The sequence below is a fragment of the Pongo abelii genome, chromosome 8 (genome assembly GCF_028885655.2).
Source record: "Pongo abelii isolate AG06213 chromosome 8, NHGRI_mPonAbe1-v2.0_pri, whole genome shotgun sequence".
Classification (NCBI taxonomy): domain Eukaryota; kingdom Metazoa; phylum Chordata; class Mammalia; order Primates; family Hominidae; genus Pongo; species Pongo abelii.
This window is the reverse complement of record NC_071993.2, coordinates 68,371,309-68,395,336: the sequence shown is the minus strand read 5'-3', so window position 1 is coordinate 68,395,336 and position 24,028 is coordinate 68,371,309. Positions and strand designations below refer to the sequence as shown.

The window sequence follows — 24,028 nt, the reverse complement described above, 5'->3', positions numbered from 1 at the left end:
TATCTCTTCCTGTTTCTTTGTTCAGTTCTTTTGGGTGTATACCCAGAAGAGGAATTGCTGGGTCATATTATAGTTCTCATTCTTTGAGGAACTGCTATATTGTTTTTTATAGCAGCTGCACAACTTTCTGATTTCTCTACATCCTTGCCAACTCTTCTTTTTGTTTGGGTGTGTGTGATGATGGCCATCTCAGTGACTATGAGTGGCATCTCATGTGGCTTTTATTTGTATTTCCCTAATGATTAGTCATATTGAATACCTTTACATGTACTTATTGGCCATATGCATATGTTCTTTGGAGAACTGTCTATTCAAGTCCTTTGCCCATTTTTGAATTGAGTCTTCTTTTGTTGATGTTATTGTTGAGAATTAGGACTTCTGTCTATTTTGAGTATTAATCCTTTATCAGATATGTGATTTGCAAATATATTTTCTCATTCCATAGAGTGCCTTTGTACCCTTTTGATAGTGTCCCTTGATGTGCAAGATTTTAGTTGATGAAGTCTAGTTTGTCTATTTTTTTTCTTTTGTTGCCTGTGCTTTTGGTGTCATATCCAAGAAATCATTGCCAAATCCAGTGTCATGAAGCTTTCCCCCTATGTTTTCTTCTAAAAGTTTTATCATTTTCATTCTTAAATGTTCAGTTATTTGATCCATTTTGAGCTAATTTTTGTAGATAGTGTTAGGTAAGGGTCCAACTCACTTTTTTGGCATGTGGATGTCCAGTTTTCCCAGCACAATTTGTTGTAAAGACTGTCTTAGTACCGTTGTCAAAATAATTTGACCATCTATGCAAGAGTTATTTCTAGGTTCTCTATTCTATTAATAACAAAATTATATTTTGTCTCCCCCATTAAATTATTGACTTTTTTTTCATGATAAGGTTGAGAGATAGCAGAATTTAAACATTTAGACCCCTGGATAGGAGTTGCAATCCAGGGTCTACTCTTGGCTCTGACCCTGGAATAGGTCACAACCACCATTCTTTGCCTCTCTGCCCAACTTTTGAAAAGGAAAGGTGATAGTATTGGCGATTTTAAAGTCAACAGAGAAAACAGACTTGGAATGGTCTTTCAAGTCTTTAAAAGGAAAGGGAGGGAGGGCCCTTTTCTAACTGGAAGGCTCAGATTTCTGGTGAGTGTGAGGGCTACCATCTTCCTGACCCTCAGATGACCCTTCTTCCTGCAGTCCCATGACTAAACTGGAGGTCAGCACCGGGGTGAGGATGCGGTCAAAGGATGAGCCCCCATGGTGGGCAAACAGGGCCAGAGAGAACTCTCATCAGCATTATAGTTGGTTGCCCCAGCATCAAAGGGCGGCCTACTCTCTCCTCAGGGCAGGGAAGCCTCTTTGTGTCGTTCACATTGTTGTCAAAAGAGAAAAAAAACACTTGGCCCAAAAAGTTCTCTCCACCATTTTCTACCTGATCTTGTCTGTCTCTTCCTCTCCTGACATTCTTCTCTCTTAGCCCTAGAAAGGCCCGTGTCTTCCTTCTCTCTTGGCCTGTGTATATGTTCACAATGAGGTTTCTGTACTCTGTGTGCTGTTATGCCAAAATGTTGCTGTATGGCAAGAGACAGGACATATCCCTAAGCACCAGTCATGTATACCTTACCTACCAGTGAGCTGTGAGGTAAATCCACGAGTCCCGAAACCTGGGCTCAAGAAGAAAGCTGCTTCCATGCTCTAGGATCTGGGCAGAAAATGTGATTCTAAAGGGTTATGTTTGAGGGTATCGCTCAGCCCTGAAGACTGTGCACACTGTCATAAGCCCTTGGGTACTCTCCCACTTAGGGATTTCTTTGCATTTCAGTCTTCTTAGGCTGCAGCTGGAAGTCAATAGGAAGTGTTGTGGTCTCTCACAACAAGCTCATTTATTTATCCATTCTCTGGACACTCAAGGAAAAATATTAGCTCCTCTTAGGATCTGTGTGTAAGCCAAATCATGTTGGCTTAGACGTACTAGGAGGAGATTTTCAAGCTGTGTTAGAAGAGGGAATATAGTCACCTTTATCTTTCTGAGTTGTCTGTCAGTTGAGAGCCATGCTGCTGTTAACAGCACCTCCCGGTGGCCCAAAAGGAAGGCATAAGGACCCAGCCAATCTTGCTTAGGCTTTTATAGGAAGAGTCTTTTGTAGGCCTTGGTGGCTGAGCACATCGAGCTATATGATGGTGGGTTTTTTACATTGTATAGGGTTTTGATGAAAGATATGGTATGAGCCCCTAAAGCACTTAAGGGTACTGATAGACTTGACACTTCTCCACTTCCATCACACAGTATTGCTATGAAAATGCAATCAATCCAGTTCCTGACATCCTCTCTACCCCACTCTCAAGAGCACCTACTGTATCAACATGACATTTTTAAATCTTGGCTTGTTTTCCAGGCCATGAATTTAATTTCTCTTGCTCCACCGTTTGGCTTTTATGTTCTCAAAGCGAAATGTTGTCAAAGAATAGTTACCACCATCTTGTTAGTCAGGTCCTCTTTCCTGGGCATCCTAAAACCAGATAATTTTAAAAAATTCATTGCAGCCGTGGGCACTCAGCCTTGTGCTAATAGCCACCAAGTTCTGACAAAGCAAGTCCGACATCCCTCGATAAGTAAAATCCAAACCTCCTGACATTGTGTAACAGTAAGCAGATTGGCATGTCTTTGGATTAGTGGAGGCACTGAAGCAAAATGCTCAATCCTTAGTGACCTTTGGCAAATGGATGGGGATGTGTAGCCATTGTAGGTTATCTTTATGTTCACTGTGTAGACACTCAGCCTCTGCCAGGCCAAGACAGAAGCTGTCAGGGCAGATAAACTTAGTTGGGAACTAGCTGTTTTTCTGACTATATCACGGTGCTTTGCAGAACTATTTTGTCTGATAACCTGCTTCTTCTTTAAACTTGTCTGTGAATAGTTCTGTGAAGCATTAAGCTTTCCCTCTTGGGTTTTGAGCTGCCTGTACTTTGTTTTAATCTTTGGGTCTAAAACTGACTTTCTAATAAAATGTACAGTCCACTGTCCTTGGCTGCAGTGTCTTCTGGTGAGTTCCTTTGAGGGAGTCAGTGGGAGATGCCATATCTGGGTCTATCAGACATGTATTCTGGGGGATGTGTGTGTGTGTTTCTTCTATCTGTCCAGGAAGCATTCTGTGAAAATAGGGTCCCCTTTGATCACTTCTTTCTGAGCCCATTAATGCCTGTTTCTAGTTTAAACATAATTCATATGTTGATGTAGAATTTTGCAAGCACTTGGAAAAAAAATTTGGGCAAATGTTCTTACCACTTGGAGTAAAGCTCATACTTTTATTTCCCTCCTCTGCTAGAGAAGTGGTGACTAAAGGCCAGAGATGTTGATTCTGAAGACTCTCTCTGCTTGGGCAAGTTGCTTGACTTCTTTGGGCTCAGGTTTGCTCCCCTTTAAAATAAGGTGGTCACATTAGGTGATTTCTGAGACCCACTCTGGCTTTAATGGACTCCAAGCTCTCTAAGACTGAAGCAGAGAATATTTTTGGGGAAGTGAATGAACTGTTGGGTTTTTCTTCTTTCATTCCTATTCCAGGTGAAGATAAAAGACTTAGCCCTCTATTGAGCTGACATGGATTGAGAATTCATTAGTGTTCAGGCTTTCTTTTAAGCTTCAGACAGGATCGTGAAGAGAAAAACCTGCCCTCAATTCCTTTGCCTTGTTAGTTCTCATATAATGTGCTGCAGAAACTGCTAATTGTCACTTTGAGGTGATGGGTGAGGGTCTGGTCTCTTGAAGGAAAAGTCAAAATTTTCAGTTCCTGTCCCCTTGTTGTTTAGGTAGAGGTGTATTCAAGTCTGATAAAGGAGGACTCTAAATCTAATTTGAAATTAATTAAATTTGCCCCTTCCCCAAAGCAGTGGGGAGTGAGGGAGAGTTGCAGGGTAACAATGTAAATATCCAGTTGAATACAATATGCTGTAATAATGAAAATATAATTTTTTGGGCAGTCTTGGGAGAGTGCCTGTGGGTTGCCCTTGCATGTGCTTTGTAACATACACATGTACGTATGTTTCGCTAAAGAGCCATCTAGACATAACTTCAATCACAAACACTTATATTGCTAATCTTTTCAAGAGATTTTTCTTTAGTTTTAGTTTATAACTCTAAGTATGATCTTATACTTGTGTGTGAAAATGCACTCCTTGAAACTTGAGCCCAATAACCTGTGTTTGTACATCAGTTTCAGAGGACATTGTTTTCAAAAAAAGTCATCGGCATTCCTTTCTGAATTTTTGTTGCCTGCTAGGTACACACTTTTTCCATGTCTCTCTGACTCAGCCTTCTCTACGTCTGCTAAGAAGTTTGTAGTTGTCCAGCATTTGTTTAGTAAAGTCCCCGGGCTGGCCTCTATATGGACATTTGGTCCCCAATGCCAGAAGTCACACCCACAGTCAGCGCACTGCCCCTCGTGATCAGGCACTGCCCCTAATGTGCTGTCTTTCTTTGGCAGAGGGATCGGCTAATGTGAAGCTGGAAAGCAGATCTTTGGTTGAAAGATTTTTCCTTTGGCGATATAGTAATTTTAATTTGGAATTAGATCATTTCAGCAAGAGGTAGTTGAAAGGTCCAGTTCTTGGCTCTATCACTTACCGGCTGTATGACTGTGGGTAGGTGTCTTAATGTCTCTGAGCCTTACTTGTACATTGGAGACATTATATATTTACAAGGTTATCTTAGAGGGTGACTGAGATAATGCTCATCAATCTACTCAGTTTATATAAGTTGAATGGGAGCCACCAACAGTTCTCACCCAGGAGTATATTAAATTTACTAGTTGAATTTTACTCATGGAGCTTCAAGACGAATGGGAGGATGGAGGCTACCAGATTTAGCTTTCAACTCTATAATTGGGAAGTTCTGAGTCATTTCCCTTTTCCTTAATACCTGGAGTATTTCATTGTTTGGCTCTTGTCCTCTCCCCTCTCCTTCTCTTTATTCTATAAATATTTTCTGGCATGGAGATTTGCCAGTTCATTTGTCTTGGGGTAAGTTTAGCACAAGAAGTAAAACCAAACCACAGTCATACACAGATGTGAACACCAGCATCACCGCACAGTAATGCAACTTAAAAGAAAGTTTGACAGAATTAGAAATCTGACAATGCCTTTGTAGGAGCTTTCAGAGAAAATGGTGGGAGTTTCATATATTTGAAGCAATGAAAGCAAGAATGAGAAAAGCTTGTCTTTGAAAAGACAAGACAATGAAAAGAAATCCTTACAGCTCAAGGACTGAAAATCACAATCATGTGACACTTTTGGAAGCTAAACAGAAAAAAATTAACTTTGCTCTAGTTTTTATGGACTTCTTTTGACTTATTGCATAAAAATAACAGAAATTTCTGGCAAGCGGACTGGATTTCCAAAACTCTTCCCCACGGAGGCAGCGAGGAGAATTGTCTGAAAAGTTATGTGTGTTTGTTATCATGAAAACATTAATAATATTAGGATTTGGCTATAATCCATTTTTACTTTGAGAACCTCGACATTTTAACGGGTACATGTAACTGATAAATCCTTTTTGTGGTTGTCAAAACAAGCAAATTTAACTTTGTACATTTCCTATTATAACTAAAAGCACTTTGACAGTCTGAAATTGGGTGTATCAGTATGGAGAGCAAACAGCCTATTCATTTTATCACCATACTTCTCTATGGATTTTGACATTTCTGAGATACATATCACTTCTAAACAGTGAAGCACAAAGTTGGTAAAGGTTGTGATGGCTGCAGTTCATGGAGGTTGACCATCCTGTTGGGATTGCCAGTTCCCTTGGCAGGTGCCTTGCTAGGCCAGCCTGCCATGCATCTGGTCATGTGGAGACCATCAGGAGACCATCGCATGGTCTATCCACATCCTTGAGGCCCAACTGATCATTTGTGGTGTCCTGAGAGCTTTCAGCCATGCTCGAGTCTGGGAGAGTCAGTTTTTGGGTGGGTTCTGGCATGGAGCATCTGATGATGTTGGAGTCAGTCACAATGAACCAGAACCAGAGGTCTGGGCAGGACCAGGCTCTGTGGAGAGAGGCAGTATGCTAGAGTGACTGACGTCTGTTGAGAGGAGGAGAAACATCTCCAGGCAGAGAGAAAGCCATGGTTGGTTCCCCTGCCCTGAAAGGTTTGGGCCTTGCAGTGTCTCTGCCTGTTGGATGTTTCATGTACTGGTCAGTGACATATTTTTAGGGTGGGTCTGGATAAGGGTGTTTGGTTCAAACGTGTGTGGAGCCTGGGCCCCTTCACCTGCACATCTCTCATCCCACTATCTCTCTCCAGCCTGTCCCCTCTGTGACCTGGTCATCTGCTTCTCTCCCTGGAGCTCCCCTCATGTGACCCATCTGTTCACACTAGAGTGACCTTCTGTTGATCCCGTCTTGGTTGCCTCATTTCTTCCATTAGCTGTGAATTTTTTGAGGATAGTGCATATTTTATATTTTTAGTTTGTGTTTTAATTGTTCACCATAGCTCACATTCTGTCTCATTCCCATAGTGGTTTTTTGAACAATTATTTTATCCGAAAGTACTTGTAGTGGTCTTCCAGTCTTTAGCCTGGAAATTAGCCTGATGACTACTGTTTTGTGTGGAGGAGATTAGTAGAGTAGGTAGTAGCTAACAGCCCAGATTCTGGAGCCAGACTGCTTGGCTCAGCAATGCTGCTTTCTGGCTGTGTGACCTTGAATGAGTTAAAGTACCCCTCTGTGCCTTAGTTTCTTTATCTGTGCAATCTGTACAATGATAGAAGTACCCACTTCCTATGATTGCATTCTATGAATTACCTATTGTTGGTTGCTGTTGTTACTGTTTTTTTATTGTTCTCTTACCTGAGGACTTCAGTGACAAACAGTAGCAGACCCGGTGCTTTGGGTTACTGAATTTTAAACTCTTTTGTAAGGCTGATTGAGTGAGGGAGTCTTTGCTTGGAGGCAGGAAGATGACTCCCCAAGCCCCTGTTTGTCCCCCGTTTTTCCTGTCCTCCAGGACTGGCATGCCCTGCAGTTCATTTCCTTGTTGGAGGAGACAATGATGATGCCTTTTCTACACAGGGACTCTCCTCAGCTGCTTGCTTTTGTGAGCAGGTATCTCCTCTGTTAAGAGATTAGAATCTTAATCCTAAATGATATTTCATGGCCTAAGACTTAAATTTATATATCACCATCCGGAATAATGTATTGGATTGCATTAAACAGATTGTAGATTAACATGCAACTATAAAACAAATCATCAATGTGTTGTTGACAACTCTAAGTGCAAGTTCATATATTTAACTACATTTGGGGAGTATTGAAGTGTTTAAAGCGGCTTAATGGGTTGATGTAAAATTAAGCATCATGTTCTATTTCAATTTGTGAGCCAGCCTGAGAGACAATAAAATGGAGGCATAGGCTTGAGAGGAAGGAGCGTGGAAGAAAATTTGGAATCAGACTTGGTACCAGGGAAATCCTGGCATTGTCAAAACATATTGGGTAGCAGTAGAAGGCTGTCCACTTACTTACTCAGTCTACGAGCAGGTATTTGAAGCCTCAAGGAGTTTATAGTCCAGTTGAGGAGATAAACCAACCAGCATACAGAAAACAATGGTGAAAAATAAGAGACTTAGTGTCCTTTAGCACTGAGCTGGGTGAGATGGACCACCTGCTGTGAGAGTTCACAGGAAATGACAGTGGCATTTGGAGTGGTCAGAAAGATCTTAAAGATGGTGGCACTTGAGCTGATCCTGATAAGGCAATCAGAGAGGAGAATGGAAGGCAAGGGTGAAAGCGTGGTAGGCACTTGGGTCATGGTGCGCTGGGACCTTGGGAAATTCGTGATCAGACAGTTGGGTAGGGCCAGGTACTAGAGAGCCACAGCAGCCAGGCAAGCACTAATGCTGGAACCAGGAACCAGACTGCCTGGGGTTCAAATCCCTGATCCCTCACTTTCTAGTTGTGTGGCCCTAGGTGGATTACATAACTGCTTTCTCAGTTTTCTCATCTGTAAAATGGGGATAACACCAGTATGTACCTTTGAGGATTGTTGTGAAGAGTCAATGTGTTTTCGAATAGAGGAGGCATATAGTAGTGGAAATGGCATTTGACCTGTAATGGTATTTAGGTTTGCTTCCAGGGTGAGAGAGTTGGGGGGCAAACTGGTGGGCAAACTGGGGAGGCTGTTTAAGCAATTTCAGTGCAGGGTAATGGGTCCTAGGCTAAGAATAAACTCTAATAAGAAAGAGAGTAGATGTGTGGATTTCTTTTTCTTAATTTTTATCCTTTTACTGTCCTTTGGGCTGTGGAGACTATCAGTGTGTATGCTCTGCCGTGGTTCTGTAAGCCTTCCTCTTAACAGTGCATCCCGAGAGAGACAGATGTGAGCTGGGAATGTAGACCCTGCTGGATGCGGGCATTTCCTTTCTTCCCCTTCTCTCTGGCTCCACAGTGTTTAGACTTTTTTGTACCTATCCCAAAAATTGCTGCTAATTGACTTGGAGTACATAAAAATAAGGGATATGAATGCTCCGGAGAGACACCTCAGGCTCTACTTGAAGATAATATGGGGTGAATAAGAAAAACCGCAGTGTAGTCCAGAGCTGTGTTAAAGGGAATGAGATGTGCAAAGCCTTTTTCACTGCACGCTGTGTGAATGAGATCCTTGTTGGAACTGTAGAGTTGCTTACCAGAGTTCAAAGAAAATGAAAAAAAAAAAAAAAAAAAAGGGAGGCAGGGAAGGCTGGTGAAAAAATGAAATGATTCAAAGGGTAGAAAATAGATCTCTGAAGGAAAATCTTGTAAGACTGGAGTGTTCAGACTAGGGAAGGAAAAAGAGGGTAAATTAATTCCTAACCTCAAATAGCAAAAGGTTTCTTTTTTTTATGTGAATCTTTGTTTCTCAAAGAACGTTCTATGGAACCCAAGTTCTGGAATGGGGTGGCTTCTGAAGTCAGGTCAGTCCCCCATGGACAATTCCCAAAGCACATTCGCATCTAAGAGGGACTGAGGATTTCTGCAGAAAGAACCCCATTTTACTTTGAGTAACCTAGTGTATTCCAAACATTTTCATCTCTGGAAATTTTTAGTTTTCTAACACCTTTGGAAAATGCTGAGTCAGAATCACTAAGATGATGTTCAGTATAAGAGAAAAAATAAAAGGTTTGAGGTGTGAGACCAAACATTGTGGTGATAATAGAATTTTCTACTGAGGGAAACGTAGGGTCCTCCTCTATTTTGGTGGGTGGAGGTAAAGAAGAGAATACAGTCAGCCACCTGTTTTTAAGGCCATGTGCCTACCTAAGTGCAGGGGCCACTGCCCCTGTCCTTCCCAGTCCTGGGGCATCCAAGCTGAGTGCTGTGGGCTCAGGTTTGGAGCCCAATCATTTGGGCTCCAAATTCTGTAAGGTGGCTGGAGAAGCTTGATGGGCCTGGCCCCACTGGTAGGAGATGAGGTAGATGGCCCCTAGGACCAGCTGAGAAGGGCAAACCCAGACCTGGCTCTTTGCTGAGGCCAGCCTGGGGAGACGCATGGCACATTGCCGACACAAAGTGCACGTCTTCCCCTGCTCAAGGGCAAGAGTCATCCAGGTGTGTCAACTCATGGTGCCTCTTAGGGAGTTCAAGAACCAAAATTCAGGAGAGGCACTCTCAGTTTACGCTACTTTCTTCATCAAGGTTGGCAAGTATCTTTCCAGTTTTTGCTTAAAACCCAGCTTTCTTCCCTTCCCTTTGTCTTCTCCCCCTCTCTCTGTCTTCCTGCCTCCCTCCCATCCCTCTCTTTTTTTTTCTCTCTTCCCCAGCTTTATTTGAGGTGGAATTGGCAAATAAAAACTGTGTATATTGAAGACACACAACATGATGATTTGATATACGTATACATTGTGAAATGATTGGAGATTCTGCCATTTGCGACAACACAGATGAACCTGGAGGACATTATACCAAGTGAAACAAGCCAGACACTGAAAGACTGTATTATCTCACTTATATGTGTAATCTAAAAGAGTGAAACTCACAGAAGCAGGGAGTAGAAAGGTGGTCACTAGGGACTGGGAGATGGGGGAAATGGGCAACTGTTGGTCAAAGGATACAAACTTTCAGTTATAAGATGAGTAAGTTCTGAGGATCTAATGTACAGCATGGTGACCATAGTTATAACACTGTATTGTACACTTGAGATTTGCTAAGAGAGTAGATCTTAAGTGTCTCCCCCTCCTTCTTTTTAATCTGTCACTTCCTTTCTTTCTTTTTCTCCATCTCCTTCTTTCTTCTTTCTCTTTTCAACAAAGAGGGAGAAAACCAAGGCTTCCTCCTCCATCATTGCCCTACGATTTTTTTGCTGTTCACTAAGTGAGATGCATATACCTTACTCTTGATCCTAGGAGGAACTTTTTGTTTTCCTAAGTCATAGGTGACTTTCTCTTTCTCCCTCTTTCTCTCCCCATCCCCATAGGAATGTGTGTGTCTGGGTGTCTCTGTCTTTCTCCCTCTCTCTCTCTCTTTACACACACACAGGCACACACACACTATCTCGAAGGTACAGGATACACCTTTTGTGTTCCATTTATTGTAAAATATTGCACACATCTGTAATTATATTACTCTTAAAATAAAGCCTTCATCTACTCTTAACATCTTTTGATGTCCCTTCCCTGCTGACTATTTTTTCTTGTTCCCACTTTACGTTAATGTGAAGAGACAGTTGAGTAAATGCACAATGAACTTCAAAACCTAGTAATTGTTTTTCAGAAAGAATGAAACTTGCGAATTAGATATGGATTGTAAAAGAACACCAGGGCTGATTAGTGTTTGTGAGGGGCGCCTGCCGGACAGCTCTGACACCTGCCTGCCAGCACTCTCCAGAAATGCCACCATTGATGCCTCTGTTCTGCCCATCACAGGATGGGGGGAGAAGTGCTGGGTGGGAGTTAAAAGGCTCCGCAGTGAACCACCTTGTCAGACTCGCCAATTCATGGGATGCCTGACATGAAAGGCAGCGAGAAACAAAGATGAGTTGCAGCCACTTTACAAGCAAACTCTAGTTATCTGTAAAAATAAAATAAAATAATAAGGTTTTTCAAAAAGAGAGAATGAATGAGCATTGAAGGTGTTCACCATGTTTTTTTTTTTTTTTTTTTAAGGTTGCGGAGATAATGAGTTTTTTGAGACTTGGGGGAGGAAAAGAATTCACAAGCCAAGTTTCAAGCTGCTGAAAAATTGCTTTTAGGAAAGAAAAAAAAACCCTTTTCCATGCTAACCATCTGCTTGCATCTTGTTTACTGCCCAGAGTGCCAGTTTGTGCTTATTAATCATGCTTACACAAGTATCTTAATTACTCCCTATGTAGCTGCTCTGTCTTGAACTCAGAAGTTGACCTTTCTCTTTTTATTCCTTTAAATCATTAATCATACACAATCAACGCCAGCGGGACAGAACCACAGAGAAGGCTACCCAGATTCTCACACCTCACGCCAGTCCCAGGCAGACAGGGAATGCCAGAGTGACTGCTTTGCCAGCAGCCAGGCGGATCTTAATTAATGACTCTGCTGTGTTGAGGCACATGGGCTGGGCGAGGCCCTTCCTGCCACCGCCCCTCGGTGCTTCCTCCAGTTGCTGCCTGGTTTGAGGAATGACTGCTTTACTCTGCTGAAACCCACAAAGGCCTCTGCTAGGGTTTTACAGACCTGCACACCTTGACTCTTGAAGGATCCCAACAAAGGCTGAGGGAACTTCTCAGAGAAGATACTATTTCTTGCCGTGAGTGGGAGTTTGTACCAGACCAGTTCTTCTCACGATTTGCCATGCATGTTTATCTGGTGGGGATCCTGCTAAAATGTAGATTTCTGATTCAGGAGGTCTGGCTGGGACTTAAGAATCTACATCTCTAAAAAGCTCCCAAGCAATGCCAATGCTGCTGGTCCAGGGACCGTACTTTGAGTAGCAAGGAGCTAGTTGGTTGATAACAACCAAGGTCCTCCCTCCAAGCCTGGAGATGTGATAAGAGAGTGTCACCTCTATGAATGTGAGAGATATATATTTTTTCTTTGGCTAGATAAGCAGTATTTTGGTAATTTGGAAGGTAATTTTTAGGCAAGTGATGTATACACGTGTACAAGTGTGGCACCCTTATCCAGGCAAAAGAAACATATATGATGGACAGATTGGCCCTTCCTATGGAGGGAAGAGTGAAATTGAGACTTTAAAGACCCTTTTCATTGAACTTTGTAAAAAGTTGCTTAAAACAGCTGAAAAAATTCTACGCCGAAAAAATGGAGTGCTCAAAACTAAAATAATAATAATGATAATAATAAAATGGATTGAGGCTTGGGTTTCATAAGGCTGTTTCTCAGTTCCAGTATACCAGACAAATTACAGCCTGTGAAAGTAATTTTGTTTCCCCCTACCCTGTACTTTCAGCCTCCTAAGTAGGATAGGAAACCTGGAGATAAGAAACAGAAGGAAAAATGTAAACTGAGGACCTTTTCTTTTGGCCAAATTGAATGTTCTACTTTTAAAGGGGAGGAATTTAGCTGCTTTTTTTGTTTTGTTTTTTTTTTTTTTTTTGCCAAAATTGCTTGAGTTTTCCATTCATTGTCATTCATTTTACATTTCAAAGTGCAAACCGCTAAGTGTAAAGTTGTATGGTGGTAATACACACAGTAGAATTTTGGTTGACACTTCCAGCTCTGATGAAGTAGAGATGAAATAAATCTGAAACACATCTAAATAGGCTTGGGATTTACATTCTATCCCATCTAAGGGAAGCTGGGTAGATCATAGACGGATGCTACTACAGGTTTCGTTATTGGTAATCCTTCGGAAAGCAACACAGAGACACATTAGAACTAACCTCCACTGCCTTCCATTTCATCTAAACAGTGGGGTGAGGGTCTCGGTGGGAAGGGATTTTATTAAAAACAAAGTCTGAAGTAAAAGCAACAAATCTTTACTAGTGAAAAGTCACCTAATTAATTTAGATAAAAACTTTATCATCCCACATGCAAAAAGAATACGTGGTTTTCCGGCTTTTTATTTACATTAAAAATTACTTGTTCGTGAAGTTAAAAAAATGCAATTACCCTGAATGAGGTGAATTAAGAAAATATTTTCATCAGTGTAGCTTGTCTTTTCAACTGGCCGCCTTTTTGGAGTTTCTTGTTGATTTATGAGGTGAAAATTCTGTCTTGTCTTTGGTGAGGACGTTCTGTAGCCTTCCTACATAGTTTTGGTATTTGGGTATGCACATGTTTTTGGCAGCCTGGAGAATATCCTGGCTGCAGTGACAGAAAGACATAACTTACTTTTCGTTTGGTAAAGGAGTAATTAATTTGAACTTCTGGACATGAAGCATTTGAGAGCTGGAACTGGGTGCCTTGCATAACCATGGTCTGCTGTTAAACTCTTTATAGAAGACTCTTCTTGTTCTTGGAACTTTGTCTGGACTTCAGAGCAGGCTGATCTAAGTGTTGAGAGCCTGGTCTGGCAAGAGTTGTGTTTATGCTTTTCTCTCTGAAGGCCATGGATCTGACCCCTCCAAGGAAGCCAGGCTATTTTTAGGGAAAGTCCAGAGTGGCATTTTCTGGGAGAATCTGTGGCATTTTTTGTAGAGGACTCTTAGGGCAGGGATTGGGATGGGGCTGAAGACCCCTATGTCTGCCAGCAGCTTCTCCTCCTCCCTGCCCTTAATGGGCCAGGACTGTACGTCTGTTAGTGGATTCCATATTTGCTATGGTAGAAGACTGGCCTGTGGGACTTTCCTATAGGAAGTATATGGAAGTCCTCTGTCTAGCAAAGGATTCCCTGATTACCAATGTCTAATTTAACCAGTCTGAGGTGGGAGCCTGGGAAATCTGTAGTTTCTAAAGCTTCCCAAGTTGTTCTAATGTTCATCCAGGGTTGAGAACCCCAATATGAGGCCTTGAGTGTGTTCTTATCTTGGTCCATTTCGTTCTCCAGCTTCTGCAGATCTCCAGAACTCTCTCAGTTCAGACTGTTACGTTGAAGCCCTGGAGATAAAGGGATGACCTGAGCAGGGTGTCTGCCTTTCAGATACCCACAGTCTACAGAGAAGGGTTATCTGTAGCACCAGCTCACTCTCTCTGATTCTGACTTGGCCTTCATTGTCCAGTCTTTGGGCTTTTTGTCCTGGTTCTTTTCTGTTACTTGGTCTGCCATCTAGCGCTTGCCTGAGCTTCCTTATGTGTGTATTCCCTACGTAGATCTAACTCTGGGCTTAGTTTAGACCCCTGTTCCCAAAAGCATGGTGTTATAGGAATCCTAAAATGGATGGGTTCCATGGCGAGGACTGCTGGGGAGCCCCAGGTCAAACAAAATTCAACACTTGTCTTGACTATAGGGCTCATTAGAATATACTCAGGGGCCCATGTGTGTCTTTAAGAGGAGAGTAGGGTATACAGTCTTTCCTATCTGTCTCTTCTCAGGAACTCTATCAGGGACCCTCCTGTGGATATCAAATAGTCCATAAAGTTTACTTTGGCCAGTACTGTTCTAACCTCTGGGAATTGGTCCAGCCTCCACTCTAGAAAATGTAGCTGTTTTTATCCTTGGTCTAGATCGCTGACTCATATGTTCGGTCTCTGGGCTGACTGGCTCCTCTTTCTCAACCAGTCCTGCCTGTCTCTCCCTGGAATCCAAAACTGTGTGCCACTTGCCTTTCTAATACAATGACAAACCCAAGAGACAGAAATCTCTCCATTTCCTTCCTTGCAGAGTCAGGCAGTGGCGTCATTTATCTATTCACAATCCCTGTATTAGGTAGTAGAGAGGAAATGAATTCAGTTCTGCAGGAATTTATATTGACTACCAACTATATGCCAGGCAATGGGCTTGGTGCCAGGGATACAAAGTTGGGTGATATTCTGACTTTGCCTGGATGAATTCATGTTCTAAAAGAGCACACAGTGATCCTGAGCCCATATTATACTGTGTTCTATGATGGAGGAAGAGGAGTCAGGAGGGAAGGGGTTTAGGGGTCTCTAGGAGCTCCTGCTAAGGGCACTAACCCAGCTGGAGGGCATCGGGGAAGTCTACATGAAAAGGTGATTCCTGAGCTGGAGTTTGGAGGAAGAGTTGGAAAAGATGGGAGAAGGAAGTTTGTTCGGGGTGAAGGAATACAATGATTAAAGGCAAAAATGCCTGAAACACTGTGGCAGGATGAAAAAGATTGAAGGCATGGTATCTGATTGTGAAGAAACAGGATGTACACATTGAAATCTACCTGAATATGTGGAAAAAGTAATTCAACCATAAATGCTTAGAGTGTCCACTGCATATAGAGTTTTTGAGGAGAGATGTGATAATGGAACCACTAGAAGAGAAAGTAAGGAAATGGAGGAGCCAGACAGACCCAGCAACTGTTGGGGATTTAGATACTATTTTCTATCTCCAGATGTGGAAATTGAGACTCAGAAGAGGTTCAGTGACTTTCCCTGGCCCATCCAACTACTACTTACTGGAGCTGGGATTTGAACTTTGGTCTGGATTTATTAAAGAAGGCTCCATAGAAGAAATAATTTTTGCACTGGAGTTTGACAGAGGGGAGGAGCCTGCAGATTTTTATCTGGCACCTGACGAAATAGTTTCTTCACATGCCACATCATGGTCCCTTAGCTATCTGTTGTCAGCGGTGGAATTCTGACCTTTTAGAATCTGAAGTGACTTTTCAGATCTCTTTATAGATGAGGAAACTTAAGCCTAGAGCAGATAGGTGATTTCCCCCACTGAGTAACTTGACAGGTGGGGCTGAAGCCTGGTGGGCTGATACAACACACCTTTATTCTTTTGACTCTGACATGACATTATATTGGTGGGAGATAATGTCGTCATTCATTATTGTTTGCCTCCAAATATCAATTGGTTTTTAAATATTAGAACCATTGTAAGATATGGTGGTTAAAATAAGAACGTTGTGCACATGTACCCTAGAACTTAAAGTATAATAAAAAAACATGCTTTCAGCATCTTCATGAGAAATTGACCAAACTCCCAAAGTTCTGAAAACAAAACTTTAAAATAAATTTTCTCTATATTAGTTTAGAACAAAGTCTGACCTGAAGTGATGTGAAATTATAATCTTCATTCATCCCACTTAGTAATGTCAGGAAAAATTGTGAAAAAATTTGAAATTGGTGGAAAAGATTCCTGGATGTCTTGTCTAGTGCATCCTTCTAGCTTATCTATGCCTTACATTGTCTTTGAGTTATTTTACAAGTCTGTAAGTTGTAGGAAACTGATAATAATGCAAAAAAATTTTTGCCTCTAGAAATGCAAATGAATTGTGCCCTGTATTATGCAATTGTTTCTTGTCCTGTGGATACCAGCTTTATATCCGTTTGTAAATTCACTTTAGTATTCCTGATGGCCTGTATATGTGTGTTACTTTGAATTCTTTTTTGAACTGATACAATGTCTTACTCTCTCATTAATTAAAAGATTCAGTAAAATCTTTTTCATGTATTCATTTTATATTTATATAAAAGTTATGCTTTTACCTGATTTAAAAAAATTTTACCCTTTAACAGTATGAATATTCTTATCTTTCACTCTAGAAATATGAATAGCTGCTAGGGATGTTAGCTCATATACTGTATAGTTATACAGTATATAAACTATATTACCTTTCTAAGATCTGAAAAAATATCTGAATTGCAGTATGTATATATGACCACAGGATTTCAGACAAGAAATTATGCTCTTGTGATACATTACTCCTTGTACTATTGTTTTCTTAGTGTCAAGTCACTGACTATGAACTAAATAGTTTGAAAAAAACAAAAGCTAATTCAAATGAAATTGTATTTTAATTTTGAATTTTGGGGGCAAGAGAGAATTTATAAGTATAAGGACCATTTAATAAGAGTTCATTGTTTAGGTAGATGGTTGTTTTTTTTTTTTGAGATTAATTAGTCCAACATGCTGACCAGCATATTAAGAATAAGACAAGTACCAAAACAGGCACCAGTACTGCATAGCAGTGATAAGGTGCTTTTTTAGCCAGATGGGTCCAGTACTACTTAATTATTTTTAAAATTCATAATTAGGACCTAAGCTTAAAATTATAAAATTCACCTATCTGTAGGTTCCCATGGACCCAGGTTTGAGAAATAAATACTGGTGTAATCAATCAGTTATACAAGTTAACTGCAGTTACCTTGCTCTTTTCCTGAAAGGCAGCTAGGATGAAAAGGAAGAGGGTGGCGTGTATGGGTGTGGATATTTGTAATGCTTTATTTTCCAAGAGTCATAGAATCTAAAGGTGAATGTTTTCTTTTGGAAACTGTGTGCTATAATATTGAAATACAACTTTCATTAGAAATAAACATATTGGAATAATGAAATATATATTATTTCTCTACTTTCTTCTATATTTGGTGATATTTGTCCTTTTCTAATGATTTTATAACCCCCCCAGTAAGAATAAAATTTTATGAACATAGGTTAAAGTGGATCCTTTTACTTGGTGGGACTTAGTTTAAACTAAATCAAATTAATTAATTTTTGGGACAGGCCTCGCTTTGTTACCTAGGCTGGAGTGCGGTGGCACGATCATGACTCACTGCAATCTTAACCTCCCCAGTGATTCTCCTGCCTCAGCATCCTGAGTAGCTGGGACTACAGGCCTGTGCCACAACACTGATACAGTTTTAAAAATTATTTTTAGAGACAGGGTTTTGCTATGTTGCCCAGGTTGGTATCAAACTCCTGGCCTCAAAAAAATCCTCCTACCTCGGCCTCCCAAAGTGCTGGGATTACAGGCATCAGCCACTGCACCAAGGCTAGTTTTAAGTTGAAGGTCTAATGTTGCCAGGCTTTGTCACTGTTGGGTAAGATGTTCACTTCTTCTACTTTGGGCTTTGGGCCCTGTTCCTCTATTTCTAGAATCAAAAAGCTGGATGGAACCATAAAAACAGTGGATCTTATGGATCATAGAAAGCTAGAAGGAACCATAAATATGATCTGGTCTGAACTCCTTATTTTAATTACAGATGAAAAAAAGTATTAATTAGCATGTCTTTCTGTTCATTCTTTAAAGTAGAGTTTTTCTAGACTTCTGCCATTAATGCTAGCCTGGGTTAGAAGCTTTTGAATCAACAATTTGGAAGAAAGCCCATCCTCAGTCCTTAAAAATTACACTACTATCAACAGCAACCACTCACACTAACACCCATTTCTTCCATTCCTTTGGTTAATTCCAAAATCAAAATCCGATACACAAAATTTATGGGGCCTCTTCCATGGCCCTATAAGCAAGTGGTGCAAAGAGGGCCCTGAAGCCAAGGTTTCAATAGCTTCTTGGCAAATCTACTTCCAATAATCCTTGTGACCTGTACCATACCTGCCTGGATCTCTTGCCCTCCCATCGCTTTGCGTCAGGAGTTTTGTGTTCTGTTGACCACGTAAGGCTCTTTTCTTCTCAGACTGGAGGCTTACTGTGGGCTGCATCTGTGGCTTAAGGTTTTTGTGATTCCCATAGTACACATTTCCTCTGTGGCCCATTGGAAGTGGCTACCTGGGATGCTGTATTGAGGATTCTCAGGCCTGCCTCCATGAAGATGTATCTTAATTGATGCTCAAGGCCTGCCATGAGCACAGATGTGGGAAGTATGGACAAGTGCCCATGTCTGCCATCTTGCACCAGCTGTCAGGAAACATTTGTTTGTTGGGTCGGTGATTTATACAACCACTCTCAGGTTTGTCTCCAAGTGTAATGCCATGAAGACAAAGCTTTTTTGTCGGCTCTGTTTTCTCCTTTCATGGATATATCACAACCCCCCAGAGCAGTGTCTCACATAGAGTTGGGGCTTAATAAGAAAATTTTTTTTTGAATGAATTAATTCTGAAGGGAATAGGAACTTTAGTGCTAAACTTCACTTAAATTTAAATATGACTTTTAACTAGAAATCTAGCAACACATAGTTAATAAAACAGATTACCTCAACTTTCTTAGAGTGTTCTTGTGTTAAGTTTGTGATGCTGAGGAATGTGGGGACTCCAGAGAATAAATTAATTGGAAATTGCTGCTTTGCTAATTTCTTCAGCAAATATGCCTAATGTATCTGTTGTGTGCTGGACACTCTGCTCCCTACCCTCATGAGGTTAGAGTCTGGTAGATTCCTTCTTTTCTGTCATATAGTGGGGACTAAGCTGTGGCTCAAGTTTGTAAATGTGTCTCAAGGCAAATAAGCACTAAAGCAATGTCTTGACTCTGAAGGGCTTTCATTTTGGTTTAAGATGCTGATACATGGCAAGTTGTCAGCTACCAGCATTTTCCTCTCTACCATATTTAGCCCCTTATGTTGTATTTGGGATCCCCACAAAGTCCCACAAAGGTATCTTCTGTTTTCTATCTATGAATTGGTGTCACCCTTGTTCCTGAGGGTGTGAATTTGCTTTAACTGTGGCACACTATTGGCATCAGGGTCTGTGCTTGGGCATGATAAGGGACAAAGCAGTGTTTTCTCAAAGGATAGACCAATTTTTCCCTATGAGGTTCTCTGGGGGAAGTGGGTAAAGGAATGGGATTGTGAGAATCCCCTTGATGAAGCCTGTTTTAATCCTTTAACCTGAGCCTGTTGTAGGCTGAGGTTCTAGAAAGGCTGAAAAAAACCATACACGGCCTCCCCAGGTCTGCATTTAGACACCAAGGATTGCATTTCTAAGTCACATACTGCTATGCCTATTATGTAAAGCCAAATTATTTTGTGAATTATCACAAACATTGATCTGCCCTTGACAGTACTTTAGACTTTTACAGTAAATCTGCAGCTGATAATGTTAGCAGAGTGTCAGTTTTTGTCAGTTGTAAGCTTCCCTCAGTCAACTGCAGTTTGAAGGAAGTCCAGTGTAACAAAAGCATTGCTATCTCTTAAACTTGGCTTTAACCTTCAAAGACTAATAATTTATTATTTGGTGTTATGCCTCAGTACTTTTTGGTGACACTATATCATTTTTAATGTTGGTAACTTGATTTTTGTAATATAAAGACATATAAATAGGAGAAAAAGAAAATGATAGCTAAGTACTTTTATGGTTAGCAATCCGAAGAGTGTTCTTGATGCAATCCATTCAACATTTATCTGCATAAATTACGGTAGTTAAAGAAAAGGAGCAGATGAGAAGTACACTTAAGGCCCTTTTTTATAGCAACATAAAATAGAGCAAAAATTACATTCATTACTTTTAAAAATATAGCAACTCTTTATTATAGTTTCCATTCATGAAAGCAAATGTCTTGTTAGCTAATGAAACATTGTTTGATGTTAAATAGAGTTGGGGTGATAGAAGAAGACATTTGCTTCTTTATAAAGCCTTGTCAGTAATGTTCCTACTTTGTCACTGGCTACTTGTTCTCAGAATATTAACAGTGTAAGTGACCTTTGGGAAGGAAAACGAAATCTCCTTCATTAGCAAAAATGAATAACTTGCAATGTGTGTTTACTTTGTAAGCTCTAAAGTGACTTTGAAATGTGCAAGATCTCTTTTTGTAGAAGCCAGAAGATGCAGAACGGCACAAAGGGAAGAAAGCTTTAAGATCTTCTGCCACCACCCTCCCTCTAACCAGAGCATTTTTTTTTAAATACTCTAAAAGTAAATAGAAAAACATGGCTAGCTTTTTCTTTTTCATTTTCTGCATAAACTTCCTTTCTAGGTTCTGCAGAGAAATTGTGAGGCATGAAGAAAAGTGAAGCAGGCTGGCTAGATAAGAATGCACGTAGATGGTGAGGAGCTGGCTTTTCCCAGTCCTCCTTCCCATCCTGGCTCCAAGGAGGCCTCTGGAAGGGAGGAAAGGCATTTCCTCCTTTAGGTGCTGATGTCTCCAGCTTGGTGCGTGTTGACCACTAGGTTCTTTCTCTCTCCTTCCCGTTTGTCTTAGCCTGGGCTTGTATTGTTTATAAAAAGTTTTAATTCAGATTAAGCAAGAGAGGGGAGGGAGCAGACAGGAATGGGTAAAGGGGCATCTCCTAGGCCCTGAGGTGGGAGGTGTGGCTGGGCCTTCTGAGGGGTGGAGTGCCCGCTCCCTTACCTCAGGGGACTCTGCGGACTCACGCCTCTGCTTCTTTTGCTCCTCTGCCAGTCCCTTGCTTCCCTTCTGACCAGCAAGTTCCCAGTCTACACGATCTCTCTTCTTCCCTAGAGACTACCTGGAGCTAGAACTTGATTCAAAATACCGAGGGGAGCAAATCTCTGTGGTCCCTCTTGGGAAAGTTGTCTGCCCCTGGTCCTCTCATTGTGGCCATGATTGTGCCTGGGGGTGATGAGGTTTTATAGAGTTTCTAGATCAGAGGATGCTGGGAGTGCATCTCAAATAAAGCAGTGAGAAATAAATTGCCTTTCAGCATTTCAAGAGTTTTAAGTCAATTTATTATGGGAATCTTTGAACGTGCAATATTGAGAGAATTGCACAAAACAAGCCCATGTTCCCACCACCTAGCTTCACTACTAGGGATATTTTGGCCTTTAGTTTTCAGGACTGTACTGCTGCCTGGTATAAGGACAGGGTTTGAGTATTCCAGGACTCTTGGTCATAACCCCAGATATCTCCAGGGATTCCTGTCACAGCTCCTCTTACCAAGATTTCTTTGACACTGTAGAGCTCCTTGAGCTTTTCTTTAAGAAACACACCTATGCAGCCATAAAAAAGAATCAGTCCATGTCCTTTGCAGGGACATGGGTGAAGCTGGAAACCATCATTCTCAGCAAACTAACACAGGAACAGAAAACCCAACACCACATGTTCTCACTCATAAGTGGGAGTTGCACAATGAGAACATATGGGCACAGGGAGGGAAACATCACACACCAGGGCCTGTCGGGGGGTGGGGGAGCTCAGGGAGGGTTAGCATTAGGAGAAATACCTAATGTAGATAATGGGTTGATAGGTGCAGCAAACCACCATGGCACGTGTATACCTATGTAACAAACCTGCACGTTCTGCATATGTATCCCAGAACTTAAAGTATAATAATAATTTAAAAAACCCCTAAGCCCGTGTTCATCTTCCCTTGATGATTCCTATCCCACTCTTCTTTCAAGAGGGCACCGTTTCACGTGTATTGCTTGTGCAATAAAGAGATGATAAAAGTTTAAAAGGTAAATGGTTTTTTAAACAGGGTTTTCTCTCCACCCAATAGCTATCCTTTGACTCGTTGTCTAGTTAAGTTTTTGTTTTTAATGAGAAAGAACTTTCCAACTTATGGGTTTGGGGCACAGACCCCTTATTTTACTTGTAGTAGCTCCATTTCCTTCAAGCCACTTTGGGACAAAACCTAGAAGAAACTTGAAAGTTATCACATGTCTAAGAAATAAATTCCAAATGAGTGGGTTCTAACTTTGTTAGTGTAATTTTATAATAGGTTATTTTATTTTCATATGTGGCCATCCAGGAAGAATGTTTTGGCTCTGAGATGAGTGGCCTTGTGAGAGCTCCGTGGTCTACCTAGACAAGCCTGGAAAAGGGGAAAAAGGGAAGCATGTTGGCAAAGGATAGGCCCCTTTCAGATTTTGTAGGGAAGTGACAATAATGACTCAAATATTATTTTCTCTGTGTGTATGTCTGCAAGGCTGCTTTGAAGGCACTGGTTTTCTTCTTCAAGATACATTTCCTTTCTGTAGAAACCTTAGCTCCTGATATTGGGACCTCCTGTTCCTCTCTTTGCTGAGACACTTCCGTGTATTTTTCTTTTCTTTTCTTTCTTTCTTGTTTTTTTTTTTTTTTTTTTTTTTAGACAGCATCTCACTCTGCTGCCCAGGCTGGAGTGCAGTGGCTCCATCTTGGCTCACTGCCACCTCCGCCTCCTTGGTTTGAGCGATTTTCCCACCTCCGTCTCCCAACTAGCTGGGACTACAGGCACGCGCCACAGCTAATTTTTATGTTTTCAGTAGAGACGGGGTTTCATCATGTTGGCCAGGCTGGTCTCGAACTCATGACATCAAGTGATATGCCCACCTCAGTCTCTCAAAGTGCTGGGGTTACAGGTGTGAACCACTGCGCCCAACCCTTTGTATTGTTTCCTTCCACCATTGGCTTTTAATGGTTCCTAGTTCCTCTCGGGCTGCCTGATGATGTGATAATCCAAACTGTTTGCCTTTTTTTTTTTTTAATCTCTAAAGACTATATAATTCCTTTTAAGAAAATGAATGATGTCATCATAGGAATGATGCAGAGAGTCAGCCCAGCTTATTTCATCCTCCGCTTCCTGCTGCTGGTATGTGGTGTAGGACCTGACAGAGGCCTTGTGCTTCCTCAGCACATTCTTTTAAAACAAGAGAGTGTGTGTTTGCTGGATTATCAGCTTCATTTGAGGGTATGTTCTATGGAACCTTTCAAGTGGGCTATGGGGTTGAAGGTAAAATCATTTGGAGGCATGAACTGTCACCCAAGCCTCCTCATCCACCTAAAATGCAGAAGTAGAAGAAATCTAAAAACTTCATAGGTCTAGCTGGATGGTATACCGCTCCTGGAATGCTAAAATCAGAAGAGACTTTAGAGGTCACCTGAAGGTTTAATACCTTCATTTTTCAGATAAAAAACCAGATACATAATATTTGATGCTGTGTCTTGACTGTTATATTTCCATAAACACAAAATATGGAATGATGAAGGCCTTGCTCAGTGCCTCTATGGGACTGGATCTGTACTGAGACTCACAGGAGACCTGGACCCTGCCCTCTGGTGGCTCCTAGTCTTGGGCAAAACATGGATATAAACCTATGTATTCTCTGAGGACCTTTTGACTCTCAATTCTGTGTTCAGGAATGATAAATTGCTGAGCAGAAATGTGAAGCCACCTCACAAAAGGGTAACAAATTGGGTGTAGAATATTTTTTCTCTGCACTCTGACCTTTTGTGTCTAGGAATGCGACTAGGGGCTGAGACCTCAGTTGGACAGATAGTCAATATTCTTGCTTTGTTCTCATTTCTTACCCTTTATATAACCCTTCTTTATAACTTTCCATCTTTTCTCTCTCAAACCATTCTCTGACTTCCTATTTGTATTGTGTTCCCATTTATTTTCTGTTTTCCTCCTT

At 41.2% G+C, this 24,028-nt stretch overlaps 1 protein-coding gene across 10 annotated transcripts in view; it reads left to right on the top strand.

Annotated features, from left to right (window-relative positions):
* Positions 1-24,028, top strand: part of LRMDA (leucine rich melanocyte differentiation associated) — a 1,127,800-nt gene that overhangs the window by 211,152 nt on the left and 892,620 nt on the right. For 9 of the 10 annotated variants that reach the window (XR_008510802.2, XR_008510800.2, XR_008510804.2 and 6 more), the window contains one exon: positions 1-24,028. This exon is cut by the window's left edge; it is cut by the window's right edge and continues 14,865 nt beyond it. The exons of the other annotated variant lie outside the window; for it this stretch is intronic. The gene's annotated coding sequence lies outside the window, so the exon portion shown is untranslated. 10 annotated transcript variants of the gene reach the window in all.